The 15418-nt window shown below is 37.5% G+C and overlaps 1 pseudogene; it reads left to right on the top strand.

Annotated features, from left to right (window-relative positions):
• The first annotated feature begins 5602 nt into the window (after nt 1–5602).
• LOC148581009 (uncharacterized) lies at nt 5603–6883 on the top strand (annotated as a pseudogene).
• The last annotated feature ends 8535 nt before the right edge of the window (nt 6884–15418 follow it).

A 15418-nucleotide genomic window follows, 5' to 3' on the forward strand; every position in this document is an offset into this window, starting at 1 on the left:
CTTGGCCGTGACCCTAAGCACTATGTTTTCCAATATTACCGCTGGATACATTCATGCCACAGACACTTTAACTGGGTGAACCTATTCAGATTGTGACTCAGCTTTGCTAGAGTCTCCAGATAGAGGTGTCCAGAGTTCTTAAGCACACTCTTTTTGCTTTGGACCACGACTTTAACCGCTCAGTCTCAAGCTTTTCACTTGACACCTTCACGCCACAAGCACATGGTTAGGGACAGCTTGTTTGAGCCGCGTAGGCCAGGATTTTATTCTTTTGGGCCCTGCTAACCACTGATGCTCAAAGCCTTGGCCCCTTTTACCCTTGCCTTTTGGTTTAAAGGGTTACTAGCTTTTTGCTCTTGCCTTTTGATTTAAGGAGATATTGGCTTTTTCTACTTGCTTTTTCTCTCTATTTTTTTTCTTTTTATTTTTTGCCACTTTTTTTTTCGCATGCAAGCTTTTTTTTTCATTTTTTTATGCTTTTTCTTGCTTCAAGAATCAATTTTATTGATTTTTCAGATTACTAATAATACTTTTCCTTTTTCCTTATTCTTTCAAGAGCCAACATTCTAAAGTTCTAACTTCAAATATGCACTGTTTATTTCATACATTCAGAAAACAAAAGTAATGACACCACATCAAAATAATTGAACTATTCTTATTATAAACTTGAAATTCATGCATCTCTCAATTCTTTTCAATTAAAAATTTTCTTTTAAGCAAGGTGAGAGATATATGGAACTTTAAGACATCAATGCAAATGATCATGCAACCAGAACAAGAGAACATGTAATAAAATAGACAGAAAACAAAAAAATAACAGGAAAGGAGTAAAAGAGAATGAATCCACCTGAATGATGGTGGCTAGTGCTCTTCCTTGAGGATCCCATGTAGTGCTTGATCTCTTCAATGTCACTCATTTGTCTTTGTTAAGGATGCTGCACAAGCTCAAGTGCATACTTTCTAGTTTGCTCCATCCTCTTCTTCTATACTTAAGAGTGGTAAAAGTAAAAAAGCAAAGCTTTTGCAATACCAAACTTAAGAGTTTTGCTCGTCCTCGAGCAAATATGATCAATGGGGAAGAAGAAGGTGGGGTAGTTGGAGCTTCCGTGGGACCTACTGGTCCTAAGAGGCTAGGAAATTTCAGATTCCTTGCTCTCTTGTACTGGCATTTGAACACCCAGGGGCTGCTCCTTGGCTAGCATTCAACGCCAGCAATGCTGCCCATTAGGGGTGTTGAATGCCCAGCAGGGATACCTTGGCTGGCATTCAACTTTAACACTCCATCCAAAGTGTTCTGTTTTCACTACTATGAATTTTGTCTCTGTTCTTACTGCTGCATATGATCATGATCCTAAAAGATAAACAAAACAAAATAAAAGGAAATAAATAGTTAATTAAGGTTGGGTTGCCTCCCAACAAGCGCTTTTTTAATGTCATTAGCTTGACAAACAACTCCTTTCAAGGAGGAAGATATTCATAGAGGAATAAATCCCTACTCCTTACTGGGAGCTTCCTTCCTGTGCTCTCATAAAATAGCGTAATACGCTCAAGAGACAAGATTTTGTTCACTGCCTGAGGTAAGGTTGGGCTTACAGCAGTATGCTGGTGTCCCTTTTTGTCACTTCACTCTTCCATGGTGAAAAGCCCTCAGTAGGGATATTTTTATTTTTCCAGCCCCTAGGTATCTTCTTTTTGGGGCCTTCCTCCTTTGTGGAAAGTGTACATCCAACACCAAACTTACGTTTGGTCTTAGGAGGGATTGAATTAATTCCATCCAAGGGAGGAGGCTTGGATGCTGAATCTTTTATGCAAGTGCCTCCTTGTCAGGGGGTAATGGGGGGTCAAGAACCTTGGTTACCATCCAATTCTTATGCAGGGTAATCCTTGTTTCTTGTGCCTCTTGGATTCCCAGCTTCTCCATTACTATACTTGACCCTAGGTCACACAGAGCCTTCTCAAAGGTCATGGTGCCTATGGTACAAGGAATCAGGAAGCGCCCAGGATCTAGAAGCTTCTGAGGTAGCTTCTGCTGAACCAAAGCATTAAGGTATTTGGAAAGTAATGGAGGTTCTTCCTCCAAAGGATTTCTACTAAACAGTTTGGCATTCACCTTCATAAGAGCTCCTAGATGCCGAGCAACTTGCTCTTTCCTAGTGTCTTCATCCTCATCCGAGGATGAATGTTCATCAGAACTCATGCACTGCAGAAGTGCATGCAAAGGAACCTCTATGGTCTTTATGGTTTTCTTTGGTTCTAGGATAGAAGGTTCTTGAGTGGGATTTAAGCACTCAAAGGGTGTGCTTTGATTGGCGTTCAACGCCAGCTCTAATAGCTCTTTGGACATTGAACGCCCTTGCTGTCCACCCTTACTAGCGTTAAACGCCAGTCCCTCTAGCATTCTGGGCATTGGACGCCCAGTAGGGATGTCCTTGCTGGCGTTCAATGCCAGCTTCCCTGGGTGTATGGGCATTGAACGCCCAATGAGGGGTTCCTCACTAGCATTCAGCACCAGAAAGCCTACCTGGTTGGGCGTTGAATGCCCAGTGAGGGGTTCCTCACTGGCGTTCAGCGCCCAGATGATTTTCTATTTGGGCGATGAACGCCTAGCTAGTGCTCCCTGGATGGCGTTCAACGCCAGCTCCACTGCCAGGATGGGCGTTGAACGCCTAGTGAGGGCTTCCTTACTGGCGTTCAATGCCTTTTCAGCTTCTCCAGATTCGTCCTCTACTTCAATGGAAGGTATCATGTTTAGACTTAAGCCAAGATTATACAAGGCTTTGTTAAAAATGATCTTTCCATTAGTCCATAGGATCTGAAAGCTCCATGGATCTGGCATCTTTCTTGGCAGCTCATACTGAATTAGGATACTGTACTTCTCAGTAAGTATCTCTATTTCATCTCCCTTTAGGTCTTTCTTTTCAAATACCTCTATAAAAGAGATATTGACATGAATCCTCTTAGATGCTGCTTGGAGATAAGCCAGTTGCTCATCTTCTGGTTTTGTTTGCATGCCTAGGAAGGGTAGTTCTTGAGGCTCTTTCACCTTTGCAAGGGCGAGCTCTGTGACAATCACAGGCTCTTCTGTAGGGCCGTGCTCAATGGCATTCTTAGGATCCTCCTGGTCCTTGATTACCTTAAGTCACTCAGTAGCATGCTCCTGAGGTTCGGCCTCCTTGGTGACAATGAGGACCAGGCACTCTTCTCTAGGATTCACTTATGTGTCTCTGAGAAGAGTGTTAGGGTGTCTCTGCAGTTTCTGAGGAAGGTTCCTTCAAATGACTGCATTGCACTCCTTAGTAAGAGCTACTGTCTCTACTTCCCTCCAATCCTTCTTATGACTTAGAATGTCCTTCATGAACTTTGCATAGGAAGGTACCTGATGCACCACTATTTCGTGGTACATTTTATGCTAAATTGAGTGGATTTTATCCACTATTCTCACACTTATGCAGAGAAATCGCATGTTTTATATTTTCCTTCCTAATTCTGTGCTTTGATTTAAAACATGCCTCTTTGGCCTTAAATTACTAACATTTTAATCCTCTCTTGTCACCATTCGATGCCGTGATATGTGTGTTCAGTGTTTTTAGGTTTCCAGGGCAGGAATGGCTTAGAGAATAGAAAGGAAGCATGCAAAGGTGGAAGGAACATAAGAAACTAAGGAGCTGAGCAGCGAGGATCAACGCGCACGCATGGCTGACGCGTGCGTGTGACTTGGAGCATTTTATAGTGACGCATACGAATGACTGACGCGTACGCATGACCAGTGAAGTCGCATAGCAACGCGTACGCGTGATTGATGCGTACGCGTGACAAGCGCAGAAGACCAGCGACGCGTACATGTGACCGACGCGTATGCGTGACAAAGCGTCACGTGCTGTATTGAACAGAAGACGCTAGGAATGATTTCTGGGCTATTTTTGGCCTAGTTCCAAGCTCAAAAATACTAATTAGAGGCTGTAGAGTGGAGCTAGAAGGGGGAATCATTCATTTAACATTCATTCACACAATTATTAGGTTTTAGATGTAGGTTTCTAGAGAGAGAGGCTCTCTCCTCTCTCTAGGTTTTAGGTTTTTAGTTCTATTTCTTCTTCAATTCAGAGTTCCATCTTGTTTTATTTTAGTTTCTCTTCTACATTCTATTATTCTAGCATCTTATTTTATTTTCCTTTGTTAATCTCTTTATTTTCCCAATTTAATTTATGAACTCTTCATGTTAGATTCAATTTCCATATTAATGAAATTTGAGGTTTTCATGTTTATGATTGCTTTCTTAATCTGTGTTATTGATGCTTGCAATTGGTTGTTTAGATTTAATATTCCTTGTCACTTTTCTATGCTTTATTTTATGCCCACCATGTGTTTGATAAAATGCTTGGTTGGATTTTAAATTAGCTTTTTATATTCTTAGCTTGGATTGAGTAATTTGGAGACTCTTGAATTGTCAAAGTCTCTTGTTGGTTGTTGATTGAAAGTTGCTAGTTGGCTTGAGCTTCACTAACTCTAGTCTTTGATTAGGACTTGTGAACTCAAGTTGAATTGATCACTCGACTTACCTTCAATTGTTAGAGGTTAACTGAGTGAGAGCAAAAGGCAATTACCATCACGAGTGACTATGATAATGGGGATAGGAATTCCAATTATCAATCCTTGCTAGGACTTTTCTTAATTGTTAGTTTACTTCCTTGTTATTTACATTTCTTGTTCAATATTTAAGAACCCCAAAAAAAAAGATACTTTTCCATAACCAATAGTAACATACTTCCCTGCAATTCCTTGAGAGACGACCCGAGGTTTAATACTTCGGTTAATTTTATTAGGTTTACTTTAGTGACAAACAAATTAAATTTTGATTGAGGTTTAATTGTCAGTTTAGACTATACTTGCAACGAGATTTCATTGAGAAATTCTTTACCGACAATTTTCCTCCGTCAAATTTTTGGCGCCATTGCTGGGGAATTGCAAATGTGTGCCTTATTATTGGTTATTGTGAATATTGTGAATAAATTTGCTTTTTCCTTCCTTAGTTGTTTCTAGTGTTAAGAGTTTATTTTCATTAGTTCTTATTAGTTTTTGGTTATTTTCTCTTGCTACTATGAATTCTCATCCCTTTTGCTATGAGTTTGGTTCAAATTATGTTGTAGAAAGTGGATATTACAATGAAGGCTTGCAGCAAGGATGGGACAATCAAAGATGGGAGGAGCCATAAGGATTTGATCAACCCTCTTGACAATAACCTCCTCCAATGCACTATGAGCAAGAGCCATTCCAAAGTGCATATCAATCCAATAGCTATGATGAACCCCCTTGTAGTTACCAACAAGTCCCACCATATGCCTATGAACCCCCTTCTCAACATAGCCCTCAACCACCATACTCACAAGCCTCATCCTACCAAACACCCCCTATGATCCTAACCTATATCTACCATACCAACCACCTTATAAATCATATGAGCCATACAAAGAGCCACCCACATTCCAACACAATTACTCCCAAGAACCACCACCTCTATATACAATATCCATCAATCCAAGAGCAATATGATCCTAATTATGCTATCCAAGCGGAACAAGAGTCAAAGGATCGTCTCAAGGAAGTAATGGATCAACTTCAAGCAACCATCCATCAAATGGAGCGAGAGGAAAGCCGAAAAGCACACGAAGCCCTCATGGATAGCATATCTCAACTTGAGAACAAGGGATTGAAGTGTGTTTTACAACAAGTGGAAAAGATGGAGAGTGTTGAACTGTCACATCTATATCATGAAGAACCACCCTCCTATCATGAATCTTTCCTCCCAAGCAATGAACCCTCATATCCACTCCAATCCCCAATGAATGACACTCTTGGTGTTCTTCTTCAAGAGCAAAGAGAGATGCAAAGGACAACACTAGAGTTTTTAGCTACCTTGACCGAGGTAGTGGGTAATTTAGCCTCTCTGCGCTTCGACACTCAAAGTACTCCCATAGCTACATGTGGAGGATTAATAGAAGAGCGTAGCATGAAGGAGATACTAGAAACTCCGATGGAAAGTGAGGAATGTGACTTTGTCTTGGAACAAGTGGAGGAAGCCATAATAGTTGAAGAGGAAGAAGTGGTTGAAGACTTAGGAGATGCCGAACCTCCATGGGAATCTAGAGTTGTAGAGTATTCCTCCAAGAAGCTTGAAATTGATGTTGAGGAAGGTAGTGCACAACCTCCAAGGCATATCCCCCTATGAAGAATTGGATGAGATAGATCAAGAAGCAAGTTCCCTTGGTGATGATGATCATGAATCAAGTCTTCCTAGTGATGAATCTACATCTGCAAATGAACTCCTTGGGTATGAAGAACCTTCTCTAAGTGAGTTTGAGAATGATGTGAAAGCGGAAGTCCTTCGAAAAGGTTGGACAGGAGTTGAGTATGCTTTGTCAAGAACGTTGGAAACTTCTCTACCTAGGCTGCCGTCTACTACTTCGCTTGAGTGGGTAAAACTTACTCTATTCGCTTTATTGTCCCACTTGAATATGGTATTCTTGAAACGGATGGCCAACTTAGAAGGCTTTGTGGAATGAAGCAAAAGAGAAGGATGTTTAGTGGTTGGAGTTCCAAATCAAGGCTCATTAAGATTGAGATTTCAAGAGCTAGATGCAAGTGTTGGACTAGTGATAATTTGGTTGGATCAAAGAGACGAGTTTGGTACTTCATTGAGAATTTAGATTGCTTGCCACCCAGTTGGAATAAAGATGATAAACTTAAAGACGGGTGTAGAAACAAGATTTGGGATCCCGTCATACAAAAGGATCAACTTTGGGAGCTCGAAGCTTGTGAAGAACTTCATCAAGGCTTGCTGAATTTATTCGGGAATGTTGGAGCTTATTGGTATTCTAAGCGTTGGTGAAAGTTTCAAGATGAGTTTAAGCACAAGCCACCATGACAAGGAGCTCACCAAATGTCCAACTTAAGGACTTTAACTAAAAGTGCTCGGTGAGAGACAACCCACCATGGTATGATCTTCCTTTTTATTAGTTTTATTTTATTTCTGTCAGTGTTAATTTCCAATTCTACATGTTTACCCTTATTTTGCTTTATATTTCATAATTAAAAAAAAAGAGGTGCCTTCGACGCGTAAGGGTCAATGACGCGCACGCGTCGCATGGAGGTTCACCCTTTATAAAAAATGATCAGAGAGTTGTGATGGAACGACGCGGGAGGGGTGCCTGGCGCACAAGCCACCCCACGCGTACGCGTCACCTGCATTTTTTACCATCCACGCGTAAGCGTCGACGACGCGTACGCGTGGAATGCAAATTGGCGTTAATTGGCATATTGAACAGAGAGTTGGGCTGCCATTGCACTGGAATCGCGCGAGTAGTCATGCGTACACGTGACCGACGCTCACGCGTCAGTGTTCATTTTTGGCCATCCACGCGTACGCGTGGGCAACGGTTACGCGTACGCGTGGGTGACAGTTACACGTACGCGTGGGCGACGGTTACGCGTCGCATGGCCATTTCTGTTTTCACGCGTACGCGTGATGCATGCGTGCGCGTCGCGTCCACTTACTGTTTTCCGTTCTTCTTCTCTCTTCTCTCCTTTCTTACTCTTTCTTCTTCCTTTCTCACTTTCTTCTCCTCCTTTCTCATCCTTATTCTCTTTCATTTTCTTTTACATATTGCATTTGCATACTTTTCTTCATTGCATTTCAAAGTTGTTCATGTTTTTATTTTCTTTTCTAAGTTATTATTTTCCGTTGGTGTTAAATGTTCTTCTCCAACTGTTGTATTTTTCTTACATTATTTTGGTGCTTCTTGACTTGTCTGCTATTCACTTGATATGCCATTGGCTTCTATTATTTTCTCGCTTACATGTTGTAGCTACTATGTAGTTGAGAACCTTATTATTTGGCAATAGCCCACACATATTTTATTTCTTTTCATATCTTTGTTTGTGGGTTATTTTTTCTTCCTTCTCCTCTTCTTTCAGGATGGCCACCAAGAAGAGAAATAGAAAACTTATAAAGGGGGTGACAAAAAAGTTCCTACACACACTCTTTGGAGAAAAAGCATCAGTTATAGCAGCTCGTCCACTTGCACTTCTTTGCATGCACCGAGGACGGTACAATCTTTAAGTGTGGGGAGGTCGATACCGACTTCTGTTGGTTAGTTACTTTCTTTTCAACACCAATGTTTAGTTTTCTTTGTTAATGAGTTGATTGCAGGATAGATTGCATGGGTAATTCATTGCTTGCATGTATGTACTACTTGGTTGAAGTGATGAATTCTTTTCCAAGAAACTATTTTATAGCATTTCACTAATTTGAATTAAAATTTTTTGTTAAACTTTGCTTGAAGATTTTAATTTGGAACATGGTTTATAGCTCGAACACACAAAACCAGTGAGATTTTGAGCCTATTTGATTGGTTGCATTTTATCAACCAATATTTTATTTTGGTGTGTGTTGCTCTCTCTAAAATTTCGACATTTGCCTTGCTTAATTCTATATTTCCATTGTTTGATGTATGCATGCACTTATGTGATTGAGGCCTTTATTTCATTGAGCTTACATACCCATATGGCCTTACCTTTTTCATTATGCTTTGCAAACCAATGTTGAACTTTTTAGCCCCATTTGTTCTTTACTTTAGCCCATCACTAACTCTAAGCGGAAAATAATAATGTCCTTCATTTGAATCCTTGGTTAGCTTAGACTAGTGAGAGTGCTCATGAATTAAGTATGGAGAAATTGGGTTTGAAAACATTTGGTTTGGGAATTAAGTATGTTAGACTTTATTTTTGTGAAAATGTGAAAAGAATGTTGAGGACATGTTCATGCATTCAATACCTTAATCATATGTATTGAGAAAAAAAAAGAAGAGAAAGTATAAAAAGAAGAAAAAAAAGAGAAAAAGAAAAGAAAAAAGCAAGCAATAAAAAGGGGACAAAATGCCCCAAAGTAAGTGGTGATAGCAATGCATATATACTGTACTCAAATTAGAATGCATGAATATATGGTAAACATAGTTAATAGGTAGTTAGATTTTATGTTCTGATTGTATAGATTGTCTTAAGTTAGGTGGGAAGTTTAGGTTAATTAAGGATTCAGATTTCAGTCCACTTGACCAAATACAATCCTACCTTGACCCTAACCCCATTACAACCCTTAAAAGACCTCTTGATATGTGTATTTGTGCATTAAATTTTTTTTGATTGTTAAATGAAGAGCAAGCCTTAGAAATCAAAGTTAATAGAGAATTGAGAGAATTGAACCTTAAACACCTGAGCGATTAGAGTGTATACACTTCCAGTGAGGGTTCGATGCTCGATTCTTTGTTCCCTGCTTTCACGAGCTTTCTTCTTGCAAGTTGACTTGTACTTAATTTTATGATTTGAATTAGTGAGCTCCAGTTCATATTTGTTCTTGAAAGATTTATTTACTTTTAACCAAATAGGAAAAATCATTTTTCATGTAGTTGCAATCATATAGACAGGTTGCATTTCATAAGTTCTAGCATTCCTCTTCACTCTCTTATAGTTCTCTTGAGCTTAGCATGAGGACATGCTAATGTTTAAGTGTGGGGAGATTTGATGCACCACTATTTTGTGGTACATTTTATGCTGAATTGAGTGGATTTTATCCACTATTCTCACACTTATGCAGAGAAATCGCATGCTTTACATTTTCCTTCCTAATTCTGTGCTTTGATTGAAAACATGCTTCTTTGACCTTAAATTACTAACATTTTAATCCTCTCTTATCATCCTTCGATGCCATGATATGTGTGTTCAGTGTTTTCAGGTTTTTCAGGGCAGGAATGGCTTAGAGAATAGAAAGGAAGCATGCAAAGGTGGAAGGAACACAAGAAACTAAGGAGCTGAGCAGCGAGGATCGACGCGCACGCATGGCTGACGCGTGTGCGTGACTTGGAGCATTTTATAGCGACGCATACGCGTGACCAGCGAAGTCACACAGCGACGCGTACGCGTGACTAACGCGTACGCGTGACAAGCGCAGAAGACCAGCGACGCGTACGCGTGACCAGCGCGTACGCGTGACAAAGCGTCACGTGTTGCATTGAACACAAGACGCTGGGGATGATTTCTGGGCTGTTTTTGGCCCAGTTCCAAGCCCAAAAATACTGATTAGAGGCTGTAGAGTGAAGCTAGAAGGGGGAATCATTCATTCAACATTCATTCACACAATTATTAATTTTTAGATGTAGGTTTCTAGAGAGAGGAGAGCCTCTCCTCTCTTTAGGTTTTAGGTTTTTAGTTCTATTTCTTCTTCAATTCAGATTTCCATCTTGTTTTATTTTAGTTTCTCTTCTACAGTCTATTATTCTAGCATCTTAGTTTATTTTCCTTTGTTAATCTCTTTATTTTCCCAATTTAATTTATGAACTCTTCATGTTAGATTCAATTTCCATATTAATGCAATTTGAGGTTTTCATGTTTATGATTGCTTTCTTAATCTGTGTTATTGATGCCTGCAATTGGTTGTTTAGATTTAATATTCCTTGTCACTTTTCTATGCTTTATTTTATGCCCACCAAGTGTTTGATAAAATGCTTGGTTGTATTTTAAATTAGCTTTTAATATTCTTAGCTTGGATTGAGTAATTTGGAGACTCTTGAATTGTCAAAGTCTCTTGTTGGTTGGTGATTGAAAGTTGCTAGTTGACTTGAGCTTCACTAACTCTAGTCTTTGATTAGGACTTGTGAACTCAAGTTGAATTTCTCACTCGACTTACCTTCAATTGTTAGAGGTTAACTGAGTGAGAGCAAAAGGCAATTATCATCACAAGTGACTATGATAATGGGGATAGGAATTCCAATTATCAATCCTTGCTAGGACTTTTCTTAATTGTTAGTTTACTTCCTTGTTATTTACATTTCTTGTTCACCATTTAAAAACCCCCAAAAAAGATACTTTTCCATAACCAATAGTAACATACTTCCCTGGAATTCTATGAGAGATGACCCGAAGTTTAATACTTTGGTTAATTTTATTGAGTTTACTTTAGTGACAAACTAATTAAATTTTGATTGAGGTTTAATTGTCGGTTTAGACTATACTTGCAACGAGATTTCATTGAGAAATTCTTTACCGACAACTTTCCTCCGTCAGTACCTGCTCAAGAGCTTCTGCAAAAGGGATCTTTATCTTTAATGTTCTAAGATACTCCACAAAGTGGGTAAACTGTTTATCTCTTTCTTCTTGACAAAGTTTCTGAGAAAATGGCATCTTAGCCTTATAATCATCAACCTTGGTTGATGAAGGCCGAATACCATGTGTGTTGGAAAGGAGGTTACTACCTTGTTTAGCAGGGTTGTTGTCATTAGGTGACTGACTTCCCTTGTTTAGGCGTTCAACGCCCTAAGCTGCTGCCCCCTTGGAAGTTTGAATGCCCATTCTCTACCCTTTCTTGGCATTCAACGCCAAGAGGGATAACTCTCTGGGTGTTTGAACGCCCAGTTTCTGCCCTTTCTTGGCATTCAATGACAAGAGGGATATAATTCTGGGCATTTAAACGCCCAGAGTTATTTTGTACAGAGACCTGGTTATCCTCTATGGGCTTTTCATTTTTATTATACTGAGGTTGGGTGCTTAAGGTTTTTTCACTCCTCAGTTGGATAGCATGGCATTCATCTGTTATCTGCTTAGATAACTGCTGCCTTATTTGACTCAACCGGGCTTCTACATTTCTGTTAGAAGCCTGAGTTTCTCACAGAGCCTTTTGTAGTTCCAGCATTTGCTGGGCAAGGGAGTGCAGTTGCTGAGTCAATGGGCCATCCTGCTCTGGAGGGTTAGGTTCAGCAGCTACTGCCTTAACTTCTCCTTTTATAGAGGCCTCAGGAGATGAGTACAGATGCTGATTAGTGGAAACTATCTCAATAAGCTCTTGAGCCTCTCCAATGGTCTTTCTCATGTGTATGAAATCACCAGCAGAGCGGTCCAAAGATATTCTAGCCATGTCTGAAAGCGCATAGTAGAAGATGTCTAACTGTACCCATTCTAAAAATATTTCAGTGGGACATTTTCTTAGCATCCTCCTATACCTCTCCCAAGCATCATAAAGAGATTCACTGTCTCCTTGTTTGAAGCATTGGATGTCCAGCCTTAGCTGAGTCATCTTTCTTGAGGGGAAGTATTGGTTTAAAAACTTGTCCACTAACTGTGTCCAAGTTTTCAAACTAGATCTGGGCTGGTTATCTAACCACCTCTTTGCTTGATCCTTTACAGCAAAAGGAAAGAGCAATAATCTGTAGAAATCTTTGTCTACTCCATCATGGTGTACAGTGTCAGCAATTTTTAAGAAATCTGCTAAGAATTCTGTAGGCTCTTCCTGTGGAAGTCCAAAAAACTGGCAGTTTTGCTGCACTATAGGAATGAGATGAGGGTTTAGCTCAAAGCTACTTGCTCTGATTTGAGGTATGCTAATACTTCTTCCATGGAGTCAGCATTGGGATTTGTATAAGATCCCAGAGTTCTTCTAAACTCTTCCTTCCCACTTGGGTTCATAGTGAAAAAAGGTAGAAGATGAAGAAGGAAGAATGAAGATAGAAGGGGTAGAAGAAGAAGCAGAAGTAGAAAAGATTAATTTTTTTTGTTTTTATTTTAATTAAACCGAAATAAAAAAAGAATTTAATTAAAAAGAAATTAAAATTTAATTACTAAATTTCAAAATTATAAGAGAGAGAAGAAGTTAGTTAAGAAGTTTTTTTTAAAAAAAAAAGAGAGAAGATATGTAATTAATTATGGAAAGATTTGAAAATAAAATAAGATAAGAGATAATATAAGAATTGAAATTAGAATTTGAAGTTTGAAAATTAAATTTTAATTTTGAAATTTTGAAATTTGAATTTTTAATTTTGAAATTTGAATTTTTGAATTTTGAAAAAGAATTGAATTTTGAAAAGATTTAATTTTGAAAATTTGAGATTTGAAATTTAAATTTTGGATTTTAAAAATTTAAATTTTGAAATTTGAAATTTGAATTTTGAATTTTGAAAGTTGAGATTTTAAATTTGAAATAAGATAAGATAAAATTTTGAAAAAGATATGATTTTTTTAATTTTGAAAAGATTTGATTTTTGAATTTTAAAATTAAGATAAGATAAGATAAAAAATTTAAAAATTGAAATCTGAATTTTTAATCATAAATTTTGAAAATAATAATTAAATAAAAATAGAAAAGATATTTTTTTATTTTTGAATTTAATGAGGAGAGAGAAAAACAAGTAAAAGACACCAAACTTAAATTTTTTAGATCTAATGCCCCTAATTTTCGAAAATTTTGGACGGAAACACAATAGGACACCAAACTTAAAAATTTTAAGATCAAACACAAGGAAAACTCAAGAACACTTTGAAGATTAACAAGAACACGAAGAACAGGACTCAAGAAATTTAAAGAACACAAGAATATAAAAAGAACACCAAACTTAAAATTTTTAGAAAACCAAAACACAATTTTCAAAAATTACAATAAAAGCAATAAAAAACACCAAACTTAAAGATTTGACACAGGTTTTAACCAAAGAAACTACTTTTAAAAATTTTTAGAAAATAGGACTCAAAGAAAACGCAAGACTCAACAAAAACAAACACAAAAGACTCAAATCAAGAACAAAGATTAAACAAAGAAAATAAATATTTTTTTAAAAAGCTTTTTAATTTTTTCGAAAAAAATAGAGAAGAATAAAATTAAAAGAGTCAACAAGAACACAAACAAAGACTCTCAAACAAAAAGCTAAGGATGCTTGAAAATAAACTTTTTGAAAAAAAAGTTTTTGGAAAAGGTTTTAAAATTTTTGGAATTAAAATACATGAACAGGAAAGACTCAAACCTAGAAACAAAGAAAAGAAAAATATTTTTGAAAAAGGTTTTTAAAATTTTCAAAAAACTAAGGAAGAAGAAAATAAAAAAAAAATTAAAAGACTCAAAATAAAATAAAAATTACCTGATCTAGGGAGTAAGACAATCATTCAGTTTACCCAAACTCAATAATCCCTGGCAACGGCGCCAAAAACTTGGTAGCACAAATCCCCAATAAAATCATGGATTAGCCGTCTGAGAGACGTATATTCAAGCTGGTGGTTTATCATTGTCCGATGAAAGACGCACTCTGAACCCACGTAAAACGTGATAACCTTATGCCAGTTCAACGCATTCATATTGATGAAGAATGAATATACATCTTAGAACCAATCAAACTCGGATCGAAGAAGAAATAATAATAATTTTATTAATTCATAGGACTCAGCAAGACTCCTCTCCTCAACCTAGGAGGTTTAGAAACTCATACTGAAGTAAAAATACAAAGCAAAAACGAAAATAGGGCTGAATAGTATGCGTCATGTCTGTAGATTATGTAAAATATACTTTAAATACTAAACAAATGAATAGTAAGGGTAAAACAGTTTATTTAATGCTAAAATCCACTTCTAGGGCCCACTTGGTGAGTGTTTGGGTTGAGCTTTGATGAGATCCACGTGCTATGAGGCTCCTTGGGTGTGAAACACTGGCTAGGGGGTCCTCATTGGGCATTTGGACGCCGGTCTCTGCTCTTGGGCGCTGGACGCCAGGAAGGGGGCAGGAAGATGGCGTTGGACGCCAGTTTTGGGCCTCCTAATCCGAAGCAAAGTATGGACTATTATATATTGTGGAAAATCTCTGGAAGTCAGCTTTCCATAGCCATTGAGAGCACTCCATTTGGACTTTTGTAGCTCCAGAAAAGCTCTACCGAGTGCAGGCAGGTCAGATCCAGACAGCATCTGCAGTACTTTCTCTGTCTCTGAATCAGACTTCTGCTCCAACTCCTCAATTTCAGCCAGAAAATACCTGAAATTGTACAAAAACACAAAAACTCATAGTAGAACCCAAAAATATGAATTTAACACTAAAACCTATAAAACTTAATAAAAACTGAACAAAACACACTAAAAACTATATGAAAATGATGCGAAAAAGCGTATAAAATATCCGCTCATCAATAAACATGAAAAAATTATTTGTCACTATAATTGTATCTTAATTTTTTATTTGAAAAAAATTTAATTTATATGGTTTAACTTTTAATAATAATAATAATAATAATAATAATAATAATAATAATAATAATAATAATAATAATAATAATAATAAATAAATAAATAAATATCAACCAAAAACCCAAGACTTATGAATAATGGAAGGGGAAAAAAAGATTTACATAGACTTAAAAATTTAGCCCAAATATCAAATGTAACTCTAACAAGTAATAATTCTAGTGGCAGAGCTTTGGTTTTAATTATAGTGGCAAATTATGGTGCCTCTTAATATGTTGTATTTGGTTTGAAATTTGACAAAAGTTGAATAGTAGATGTGATTCTTTTTTTCTTTTTTGGACTTGGAGTAGATGTGAATCCTTAAGTGTTGTGTATGTGAGTATAT

Source organism: Arachis ipaensis, chromosome B10 (genome assembly GCF_059453495.1).
Source record: "Arachis ipaensis isolate K30076 ecotype BB chromosome B10, ASM5945349v1, whole genome shotgun sequence".
NCBI lineage: Eukaryota > Viridiplantae > Streptophyta > Magnoliopsida > Fabales > Fabaceae > Arachis > Arachis ipaensis.